At 45.3% G+C, this 12,236-nt stretch overlaps 1 pseudogene; it reads left to right on the forward strand.

The window, feature by feature from the left end:
* The first annotated feature begins 208 nt into the window (after positions 1 to 208).
* Positions 209 to 2,524, forward strand: LOC133915395 (cytochrome P450 81Q32-like; annotated as a pseudogene).
* Positions 2,525 to 12,236: the final 9,712 nt, after the last annotated feature.

Consider the following 12,236-nt stretch of genomic DNA (forward strand, 5'->3'; position numbering starts at 1 on the left):
TCTTATAAACAATTGGAATGTCTGCCTAACATAAAAATACTAGCTCCGCTACTAAGAGTCCACATAGTACTACGCACACCGTGGAAGAAAGGGAGAAGCTATGGTGTTTCTGGAAGACTACAGGTCAAACAGAAAAGTAGCCCTGAAAATCTAGCACACATATATGACTTCTGAATTCTGATGAAGTTCCAGATACGCGCAGTGCGTGAGTTCGTCCATAAATACAGGAGTAGCAAGAGCAGATGACAACACACAAGTCGAGAGCACCTCACTCTCAAACATGGAGACGGCCTACGTCGCCGTCCTCTCGTTCGTCTTCCTCTTCGCACTCCACCGTCTCCTCGGCCGCAGAGGCAGAAAGATCAATGGCAAGAACAAGAGCATGAAGCAGCTGCCGCCGAGCCCTCGAGCCATCCCGGTACTCGGACACCTCCACCTCCTCAAGAAGCCGGTCCACACCACGCTCGCGCGCCTCGCCGCGCGCTACGGTCCTGTGGTCTTCCTCCGACTCGGATCGCGCGACACCGTAATCGTGTCCTCCGCGGAGATCGCTAGGCAGTGCTTCACCGAGAACGACGTGTCCTTTGCGAGCCGGCCGAGCTTCCCCTCGCTGCAGCTGGTGACCTACGGCTCACGACGATCGCCTACGGCCAGCACTGGCGCAACCTCCGCCGCGTCGCCGCGGTGCAGCTCCTGTCCACGCACCGGGTGACGTTGATGGGCCCCATCGTCGCCGCCGAGGTGCGTGCGATGGTGAGGCGGATGTACCGAGCCGCCGCGATCGCCCCCGGCGGCATCGCGAGGGTCGAGCTGAAGCGGAGGCTGTTCGAACTCTCCCTCAGCGCCCTGATGGAAACCATCGCGCAGACGAAGACGTCCCACGCCGCTGCCAAAGCGGACGCGGACGCGGACGCGGACGCGGACACGGACATGTCACCGGAAGCCCAGAAGTTCAAGAAGGTGCTCGACACCGTATTGCCGCTGCTCGGCGGAGCCAATATGTGGGACTACCTGCCGGTACTAAGATGGTTCGACGTGTACGGCGTGAGGAAGAAGCTCCTGGCCGCGGTGAGCACAAGGGACGAGTTCCTTCAGCAGCTCATCGACGCGGAACAGCGGAGGATGGACGTCGACGGCGACGAGAGCGAGAACAAGAGCATGATAGCCGTGCTGCTCTCTTTGCAGAAGTCAGAGCCGGAGGTCTACACCAATACCATGATCATGTCGCTGTGCGCGGTGAGTGCTTATTGTGCCATTGGTTATATATTTGTCACTGTCTTTGTAATTGCTGCTGCAGTTTCAGTTACCACAATAAATCATTGTTGCGGAGTCAATTACGTGCTTGTAGCGGTGAGCGGTGTCTATTTCTCTAAAATCTTAAACCTTTAGCTGGTATATCAACTTATTTTGATACGATCGGGATCTCCTAACTTCACTGTTGGTCACTAACGCGTGGGGCTTTGAGACAAAGTCAATGTGACTTCGACGTTAACAGATCCCAGTCGGTTTTGATAGGGCAGCATGTCATGTCGGTGAGAGGTTGTACCTATTTTATACGTAGTGCCGTGCCGTGAATGTGTTCGTGCTGCGATTTCTTGAATCTTGATAGACATCTTTCGTACGTTGTCATCGTCCGTAGTCACAAGTAAACGCTGCAATGTCACTCGGTCCTCACCAACACGACGACCCCTCCTTTTGTCTTCCTAATTTGCAGACCATGTTCAGCGCCGGAACGGAGACCACGGCGACGACGGCCGAATGGGCGATGGCTCTGCTCCTAAACCACCCCGAGGTCGTGAAGAAAGCGCAGGCGGAAATGGACGCGTCCGTGGGGAACTCCCGCCTGCTCGGCTCCGAGGACGTGCCGCGCCTCCGCTACCTCCAGTGCATCGTCAGCGAGGCCCTCCGCCTGTACCCCGCCGCGCCGATGCTCGTACCGCACGAGTCCATCGCGGACTGCACGGCCGGCGGCTACCACGTCCCGAGCGGAACCATGCTGCTCGTCAACATGTACGCCATACAGAGGGACCCGGCGGTATGGCCGGACCCGGCCGCGTTCAAGCCGGAGCGGTTCGAAAACGGCAAGCCCGAACAGTCGTTCATGATACCGTTCGGGATGGGACGGCGGAGTTGTCCCGGGGAGACGCTCGCGGTCCGGGTGTTGGGGCTGGTCCTGGGGACGATGATCCAGTGCTTCGACTGGGACACGGTCGGTGACGCCAAGGTTGACATGACCGAAGGGGCCGGGATCACCCTCCCGAGGGCTGTTCCTCTGGAAGCCATGTGCAAACCGCGCCAGGCTATGCTTGATGTCCTTCAGGAACTGTGAGGTTGTGAGCTATCTAGACAGTACAGTCGTTTGCTATCCACAAGATAAAGCTTTAAAGCCAATTTCAAGTGTGTAGACAGTACAGTCGTTTGCTTGTGCAAATTGGAAAGCCACATTGGTTAATTAGCTAGGTATACACTATACGTTCCAAAAGAAGCCACAGATGATAGATGAGAACGTAAGAGTATCTTCAACAATATAGATAGTTGCTATCTACAAGAGGTGTACATGCTATCAATAGATTACACTGTAGATAACCTCTCTAATAGTTTAATTATAGCACTAACTATAAAATTAATATAGGTCTACATGTAATAGATTGTAATATTATTATATTGAATGAGTAGACTGCCTACTAACTAGTAGCTAGTATTTTCTCTCCTTCTATTTATTCTCTCCTTCACATAGGCCAAAATATAACATTGACACGCTTATGTCTAGGTGATATGGATAGTTGAAGATACCTTAAAAGTGGCATAAGGGCAAGTAATCAATACGGTTTTAGTGATCGGATCTGACCAAACCATTATAGACATGTAACCTATTTGGGCTAGTCTCAATTAATAGGTGTATCATGCACATTAATTGATCTGTCACATATGATTTTTTTTGGCATAGCAAGGAATTAATAATGAGAGAGAAGAATGATGTATCTTTATATAAGATACTGCTCAGGCACGAAATCCAAAAATAGGAAACTAGGTAGAGATGCATTGAGTTGTATCATATGATATAATTGCTTACAAAATATACAACAATCGATTGCACTGTAGAGCGTAGGAAACAAGAATACAATACATGCTGGAGGGTTCTTTCAATAGATCAATTTATTGGCGGAAATTTCATTTGTACCATCAAACTTGAGCTGGTACCCAATAATACCATCAAAACGGCCCCCCTTCCATCCATACCATCGCAGCTTCTAAAATCTCCCATCCATACCATCGCAGCCAACTCCTCACCCTCACAGACATCTAGCGTCGTTTACTGGGACCAAACTACCCCTCCCATTCGTTCTTCACCCAACTCGCCCCTTCCTGTCACGCATCCATGGCCTCCAGCTGTTGCCACCCGGTCCTGCCGCTGCCACCCGCTTGCCGTGTGTGTCGCCCCGAAGCAATTGGTGCCGATGGCGACGACGCCGACGCAGCGCTATGCAGCGGGGGCGTTGCTGGCGCTCGCGCTCCGCCAAGCGCAAATCCACCAGTCCGCCCCCCTCGGCGGCTCCCCCGGCGACGACGAGGAGCGCGCTAGTAGCGCCAGCAGCAGCGTCGGGGATGCTGCCTCCGACACCGAGTTCTGGACGCACGACTCCCGCGGCCTCCTCCGCCCCGTCTTCAGGTGCGCTCCGTTCGCTCTCGCTTGGTCCACCCCATCAATTTGTTAAGAAATTTGTCTGCTGTTCAGCTGATGACTTCTGTAAAATGATGCTCAACTTCTATGACGCAGTATCAAATGAGACAAATGAAGAGGACAGTCAAGATCCCACGACTTGTACCTCCGAAACGGCTGAATCCTCAAAAGCAGGCTCTTCTGAGAACTTGCTTGGAGTTGACAAGTTGTCCTTAGATTACGTTCCTGCTGACAATCACCGGAAGATGGCATTGCTCTACGCGCTTCTATCTGCCTGTGTGGCTGATAAACCTGTATCGCAAGAGGAAGAGGACATGAAATCTTCTCGCTTCAGAAAGGGCTATATCTGTTGCTGGCTCTGTGGCAGTTGCTGCCTCATTTGGAGGTTGGTGTAAATGTCCAGTGCAGAGGGCATAGTTAGCATTTTGTACAGATTCATTTTGTACAGATTGAATGCAGGAAACATGTGTACAGAACCATGTAATTGAAGCATTTGTACTGCATGAAACATGTGTACAGAACCATGTAATTGAAGCATTTGTACAGAATTTTCCCAGCAGCATATGTACCGAACCTCTTTGCATGTATGTGAATCGATGTGGCTCATTCCATCAGGAAGAATGTAACAAAAGAATGCATAATTCAGAAATCGGGCAACATGTAAGCAAATGACCTGTTCTGGAGGTCCAAAACAACTTAATGATTACCAATCCTTAGTTCAATGACATCAGCTAGCAGGGGATGCAACATATTACATCTCTGAGTACATAAATCACTCCCAATTACATCAGTTCAGTGCTTGAGCACTTGACAAATGCAGATCAACATATTCAGTGCTTGCCACATCTGGCTGGGACGAGGAAATAATAACCGCAGGTGCCTTTCTTTTCCTGAAAATTAAAAGAAAAATTCATTTAGAATGGAACTGAATTTTTATTGAACAAATACTTGGACAGTAATGCAGCTTGCCTTTTCTTAGTAGTTCGTGCTGCAACTGGAAGGTTGTCTCCCTCTTGCCACTCAGGCTCCTTGCATTTGCTCTTGTAGTGACCAAATCCCTTGCATCTACCACATTGGTTTGACTTTGTGCCGGTGTCACTAGACGACTTAATCCTAGTAACTCTGGGCCTTCCTGCTGATCTTCCAAGCTTGGGAGGGAGCACTTAGAAACCCATGTCAACTTGAGGCCATTGCTCCTTGTCTCCCAAAGGAATGATAGAACTCTCATATGCCATTTTGAATCTAGCAACCGAGAAGTATTCATGTACGTAGTTTTCTATTTTCAGCCTCCAAATGGAGGATATGAAAGCAATTGCATGGAGGCAAGGCTTCCCAGAAACCTGCCACTACCGACATGAACATTGACGTTCGTTGAGCAATACAGCATACCTCCATGGTTTGTTAGTTCTAGGGTCAATCCCTGCTACCTCAGCATTGTCTCCACTCCTAAAGATTTCATACCTCAGGCTCCTACTCTTGGCATGGAGAGCCTTCACCACACTAGGTAAAATGTTACCTTGCAACCTATCTGCTATCATCTTTCTGCTGGACATCCGAACCATTATCATCTGCCTTATCTTGTCGACTAAATCATCAAGTTGTAGCCCCTTTATATCTTTGATCCAATTATTGAAAGATTCAGCAATGTTATTGCACACATACTCAACCTTGGACAGCTCTGAAAATTTGCTCCTTGTCCACAAATGTTTGTGATTTTTATTTAGAAAGGCAACAGCAGCAGAGCATGCTGTTCCAATCTCAGCCATTAAGCTTTGGTGCTTTTCAGGTACATAGGTCCATGCAGCCGGCCACATGTTCTTGTCAATTATGTCACCCCTATATTTCTTCTTGAAATTCCCAACAAGATGCTTAAAGCACTCCCTATGCTCAACACCAATATTGAAGACCTTGCTAACAGCAGACTCAAGTCCCTTTCCAGCATCAGTGTGTATCACCAAACCAGGAGGTGTACCAATTGCATGTTTTAGTCTTTGCATAAACCATTCCCAGTTATCGAGTGTCTCCTTGTCAAACACCCCATAAGCCACCGGGAACAACCAGTTATGGCCATCGATTGCAGTAGCTGCAGCAAGCTAACCTGTGTACCTCCCATTCAAAAAAGTTGAGTCACATCCCAGATATGGCCTGCACCCTTTCAAGAATCCATCAATGCACGGCTTGAGGGCCACAAACAGTCTATTGAAGACCAACTTCCCATTGTGAGTCTTGACATCGATGTCAACAAAGCTACCTGGGTTGGCTCTTTCCACTGCTGCCTTGAATCTCCAAAGCCCTTTAAAACTATCATTCCATGATCCATGGATGCTATCCAGAGCCTTTTGCCTCCCATTCCACACTTTCCCATATCCCAATTGCACATTGTACTTCTTTTCCAACCTTTCTTGTAGCTTCCTAGATCCAATGTTTGGTTCTTCGATCAGTATGTCTTTCCCCCTATCTGCAATCCAAGACTGTGAAGCCATCTTGCCGGTAATCTTGCTTGTGGACATACATGTATGTTCATCTCCAATATTCATGATCTGCAAGAAAGCAAAGCAGTTAGAGTACATACAAATAGTACCATGAGTAAATGAAAAGACAGAAGCATAAGTACCTTGAAGGTTAGGCAATCTTTCAGCTTTTTTGCATGAATGAACCATTGACAATCGTCACTGCTACAACATTTTGCCTTGTACCTTTTTCGATCGCTATAGATAACATCGACCTCAAATTCACGCTTAATGGCATGCTGCCTTATAGCAAGCTTGAATGTATCACTGTCAGCAAATGTGGCATCAATTTCAAAAGTTGGGTCCTCTCTGTCATGCACATACTCAGGAACAACATCACCTTCCTCATCTTGAGGAAGCTCCTCATCTGGTACAGCAGCGGGGTCATGGTCATTAGGGACATCTAGGAAAAAAGTCTCACTAGGGGGGGCAACGGTGGGTCAACAACTCCGTACAGATGTTCCTCCTCAACACCAATTGGCTCATCTTCATCCAGGTCTATCTCAACAATAGCACCAGCAGTATTATCATCCCAAAACATTGCTTGCCATGCTGATTTGTTCTTCACTTGATTGGTTGGGTTGGTGTTTGAATTTTGTGCTAGTGGTGCTTCATTTTCAGAACTTTGACAGTCCACCACATCCACAAAAAATCTTAGCTGCCTTGACATCGAACAAGACTCAACTAACTCAGCTAGCTCAGCATCTGTGGTCAGATTTATGAATTGACCTAAGCCATTAAGATGACATATGTTGGCTTTCTGATTTGTTCCCCATTGGTAAAACAAGCCAATCTCTTTCAACAGACAATTGAGTGTAAATATCCTGCTATCAACTACCGTGTCCCATTTTCTCCCTTTGCAATATGCCTTCACATCCTTCCTCATATATGATTGCATCTCAATAAACAAGCTATAATCTGCGACCCTGTAATACAACATTGTTTAACTATCAACATGACTAAACTATTTTTTTTGATGGAAACTGGCAGGAGCACTGCCTATTCTGTTAGAAGAGAAGAATGATACAAAGTTCAGATGCCACAGCCAGCCAAAACTGAACCTGGGCTAGCGGCCAGGGGATCACTGGCCAGAGGTAAAAAGAAAGAAAAATGCTACACGATGGAAACAAGGAAAAACAACTGGGAATAAAGAGAGGATAAATTGTAACTCCTGGGCTTCCTTTGCCTCACCACTGAAGCCATGTCCTGGCCGCATGTGCAGCAAGAGAAGGACGGGGAACGTGAGACCACTTACCCTTCACGGTTTTTTTCCAGATCAACCATTCTTCAACTTCGGCGGAGGCGTCGTCCTTGGGGGCGAGTGACTCCTGGAGCACGGGTGGCAGCAGCCGGAGGGGCGAGTTGGGCGAAGAACGAACGGGAGGGGTGGGGACAAAGAGGGAGAAGAAGGTAGGAGATTGGCGCGAGCTTGGCGCCAATTTGCTTCGGGCGGGAGGCTTCGGGCGGCTCCCGTCTTCCTCTATGCGTGACAGGAAGGGCCGAAAGGGCGAGTTGGGAGAAGAACGAACGGGAGGGGTAGTTTGGTCCCAGTAAACGACGCTAGACGTCTGTGAGGGTGAGAAGTTGGCTGCGATGGTATGGATGGGAGATTTTGGAAGCTGCGATGGTATGGATGGAAGGGGGGCCGTTTTGATGGTATTATTGGGTACCAGCTCAAGTTTGATGGTACAGATGAAATTTCCTGAATTTATTGCTCTCTATATGATGTGATAATCTTGTATATAGCAATATGATATTATGCATTATGAGTAGCCTGAAACAACACATACATAATTTTTGCATAATCCAGTCCATGAGTTACGAGCATCGATAATTTATAACTAAAGAAAACTTGCGTGCCCAGGGTCCTTGCATGGCTGGATTATCAGATATCACCATAGTTTGCATCACTCTCCCTCCACACCGTGCCAATATAATGTTGTGTTGTAATATCAAGCGAGTCCTCGACTACAAGTCTAGATGCTTCAACACGTCGAGATTGTTAGTCAAAGAAAGGTGAGGAAAGAAAAAGATGGTCATTACACGACTGGTGCTACGAGTCCAAATTACCATGCCGGGAAAATGGTAACCTTAGGGTATCTTCTAATTACGGTCCAGGATATCCGGTCGCCTCACAGTGCACATCAGATTAAAGCAACAAGGCATTTTTACGGCGTCAATTTAGCTTAGCGCGAGTTTTTGCTCCGGTCAAATTCAAACACAAACTCAAATAGGAAATTGCATGCATGGTATTGGTTGAGATCTTGCCTTTTACGGTTGTGAAATCTGCAACTTACGCTTTTCACGAGAGAAACAAATCTAGGTATGTAGCTGGAGATCATGATTTGAGCTAAGGTACGTAGTTGTCTACATGCCGGCTAAAAATCCTGCAATCACTCTCGATATTATCTATCTATTATTTTACTAAAAACAAAGTTAAAAAACTACCTCTTTCACTCTTAAAGCTAAGAAATTACCACAGCGAAAAAAAGAAAAGATCTACGCTATTTATTATAGTGAATCTATACTACAATCTGAAAATTAGAATCTAACGTTGATACAAAAGAGTCGTACTAGAAAGGAAGAGTTCCTACCGAGGACAAAAGAAGAGGAAACTACCGTTCCTTCAAAAAGACAAAAAAGAAGAAAACGAAACGAAAGAAACGCGCACGTTACCGAAGCGGTCGCCCGCGTCAGCTCCCGGAAGGCCACATTTCCGCATAAAAAATGAATTGAGAAAACGTGCAAATTTCTCTAATTCCATAATATTCAAAGATATTACGAATAGATACACATCAATATATAATACAAAATCGTCGCTGCACGAAACACCGCGAGGCTCGACGCGGCACGCGAGCCGCCACTCCGCAACCCGCGGCGCCACCAATACGCCCTTATCCTCTGCTCGCGTCTTGCCTGCGCGCCGGCGCCGCCACCCAGAAGTCGCCGCCCGCAGCAGCTGTCTGTCCTCCGCCGCGGTTTCCCACATAGAACACTACCGTCCCTCGCGGCCCCGCGGACCCGCTGAAGCGTGCTCCTCCTTCCTCTCCACCACGCGAACCCGTCGCTTGCCGTCCGCCGTACGCGCACTGGATGGCCCGCAATCCGGCATCCTCGCCCAGCCCGTCGAACACTGCCCTCACTGCACGTCCGCGTGGCACGAGGTGAGGTCAATCGGGCAGCTTTTTAAAAGAAGACCAATAATAAGGGAAAAATGCACAAACCCTCCATAAGTCACTCTATTTTTAAGATTCACCCCCATAAGCTATTTTGTTGCAAAAATCCCCCCAACAGTAATTTAGATTTGCAAAAACCCCCCAGCAATTGTTTAATCCAGAAAATAGGTTTTCTTTAATATAAAAAATATATAAATTCTTTAATAATTTAGATAAAGGTTTTAAAAATGATTCCTTTGGTGAAATAAATAAAATGAAATATTTTTAATTCTATTAATCTTATATATATGTTTTTCAATGATAAAATAAATGTTTTAATTATGTCCCTTAGAGGAATAAGGATATAATTTTATTTATTATTTGTGTTCACAAATAACAACAAATCAATGGAGACTGATGCTAAATCTTGCCGAACTCTCTGCATCTACGGCGGAAGAGAGGCTGAGCGCTGGAATGCGGCCAAGTGCCATGCCAATGGGTAGGCCGGCCGAACAAATTAGAGAAGATTCCCTTTATACCATTACAACTTATACGTTTGCCTTGTGTGTTATCTAAAATTAAAAACATAGAAAACCTAGAAAAATTAAAAATTCCCTTTATTTTCTAATTATTTACCATTTTTCCATAATTAAAAATATAGAAAACCTATTAAAACATTATTCTAGATTTTCTAATTTTTTCTCATAATTAAAACATTTATTTTATCATTGAAAAACATATATATAAGATTGATAGAATTAAAAACATTTCATTTTATTTATTTCACCAAAGGAATCATTTTTAAAACCTTTATCTAAATTATTAAAGAATTTACATATTTTTTATATTAAAGAAAACCTATTTTCTGGATTAAACAATTGATGGGGGGGGTTTGCAAATCTAAATTACTGTTGGGGGGTTTTTGCAACAAAATGGTTTATGGGGGTGAATCAAAAAATGGAGTGACTTATGAGGGGTTTGTACATTTTTCCCCAATAATAATGACCGAGTGTCACGTGCTATCACTTATTCAACGGCGACAGGTATAGATCTGTAGATTTTCGGAACATATTTATAAATTTCGAAAATAAAAAATATATAAATAAAAATGTTTGGCCGGGGATCGTTGAAGGTTGAAGTCACCCGTGGACCATCGTAACTGCGCCAGTAGTGTTGGGCCGTGTTTACGTAGGCCCATTAATCATCCCACCCACCTTTCCCAGCATTGCTCTCGCTAGATGGGCTACTGGGCTGCGCGGGAAGGCACGTGTACGGAGACACAGAGATGCTTGGTTTGTTTAGCTCAAGCTCTGAAATGATCACGACGGTAAGTGACCGAAAGATGTGCTAGCAATGAGACCTTGTCTTGGTGGTTGAGTGGCTCATCTGGTTTGAGATCTTGCCTTGGTGGCTTAGTGGCTTAAGAGTCATAACTGGGTGTCGACCGGAAACATATCATTAGTGGAGCTCCAACGTGGACTATAACTGATATTCATGCTATTAATATCACAGGATAAAAATCCCTTGTGCTGAGTTTATCTCTCTACCTTATTTACGTTTTTGCATTTACATACTTATATTTTACCTTAGTAGAGTATGTTACAATTTTTTTAACAATAAAGTAGACACACTAGATAAAACTAAAACACATTTAGATAAAAATTAAAATAGGTTTATATTGTAAAGTTTTTAGAGCCAATTTAGTTTATGTTTCTATACGTCCTAATTCAACCTCTTCTAAAGACATCACTGTTCCTCACAACGTTGTCATATCAAACATGCTTTAGACAAGCCACAGCACACATATAAGACAAACTCATTTTGATTTTAGTTGTGCTACCAATACTTGATAATACGCATCAAAACAAATACATGTACACAATTTGAATATTAATTTGGAGCATAAATAATTTTCTCTTTCACTAATATAATTATTATCTTTTTTCTAATTTTATATGTTATATAACTAAATGACACTAATCCCATAAAAAACTAATTAGTGTGGATCAACGGGCTACTTTCGTTTAACAACCGAGTGAAATTGACGTATTTGTAGTAGCGAAAGCATAATCTATAGCCCATATGCAAGCAACAGATATCGAAGCTGTCACCGCAAGCATCATCGGCGCTAGTGAAATTCAATGCATGTCGTGAGACGTGACAGAACAGAGACATTCGTGCCAAGTATATCGCAATCTCACATCAGTCTCCTTCACGACAGTAAGGTTGCCGTTCACAGTTTACACCCTGTTATTAGGTCTTTAAGTAAAAGCCGAGTTCAAACAAACAGTGAAACAGAGCTAGTTCTGTGACTATCAAGTATCCACTGAACAATTTTGCTGACGCCTAGGTCTTTGACTTCGTCAGCAAATGAAGTATACTGAGATGACACGCTACTCACGGACAATGGTCTTGCTTGGCCTCTCCCAGAGTCCCAGTCAGTTGCTGCAGCGACTTTGCTCTTATGAATTTTACAATCATCTAAACTGAATCAGCTGCGCAGGATCAAATAAACTAACTAATCTTACCGATCGAGTTTCTTGTTTCCCAGGGACGAAGCCTAGTACTCTAGTGTTAGTCGTTCAGACTTCGCCGTCCGAGTTGGCCTTTGCGAGCCCAGGAAGATGCTGGGACTGAGAACCGCGATGACGAGGGAAAACGAGCCACTGCTCTCGAGCTAACAAACGCATCCACTCAAATCTCTCTGACAAACATGAGCTACGCGAACTATCCTCTCCAGACGTCAGCAACTGCGTCGTCAGCAAATGCGTATGCAGAATTGTACGACAAGCTTAGCCTTCAAGTTGCGGATCCAAGTCAACGCTTGGATCTTGGTGTCTTTATATATGCAGCCATGCAGGATGACGCCACATACAAACACCACAAGTT

This window comes from Phragmites australis, chromosome 4 (genome assembly GCF_958298935.1).
Source record: "Phragmites australis chromosome 4, lpPhrAust1.1, whole genome shotgun sequence".
Classification (NCBI taxonomy): Eukaryota; Viridiplantae; Streptophyta; class Magnoliopsida; order Poales; family Poaceae; genus Phragmites; species Phragmites australis.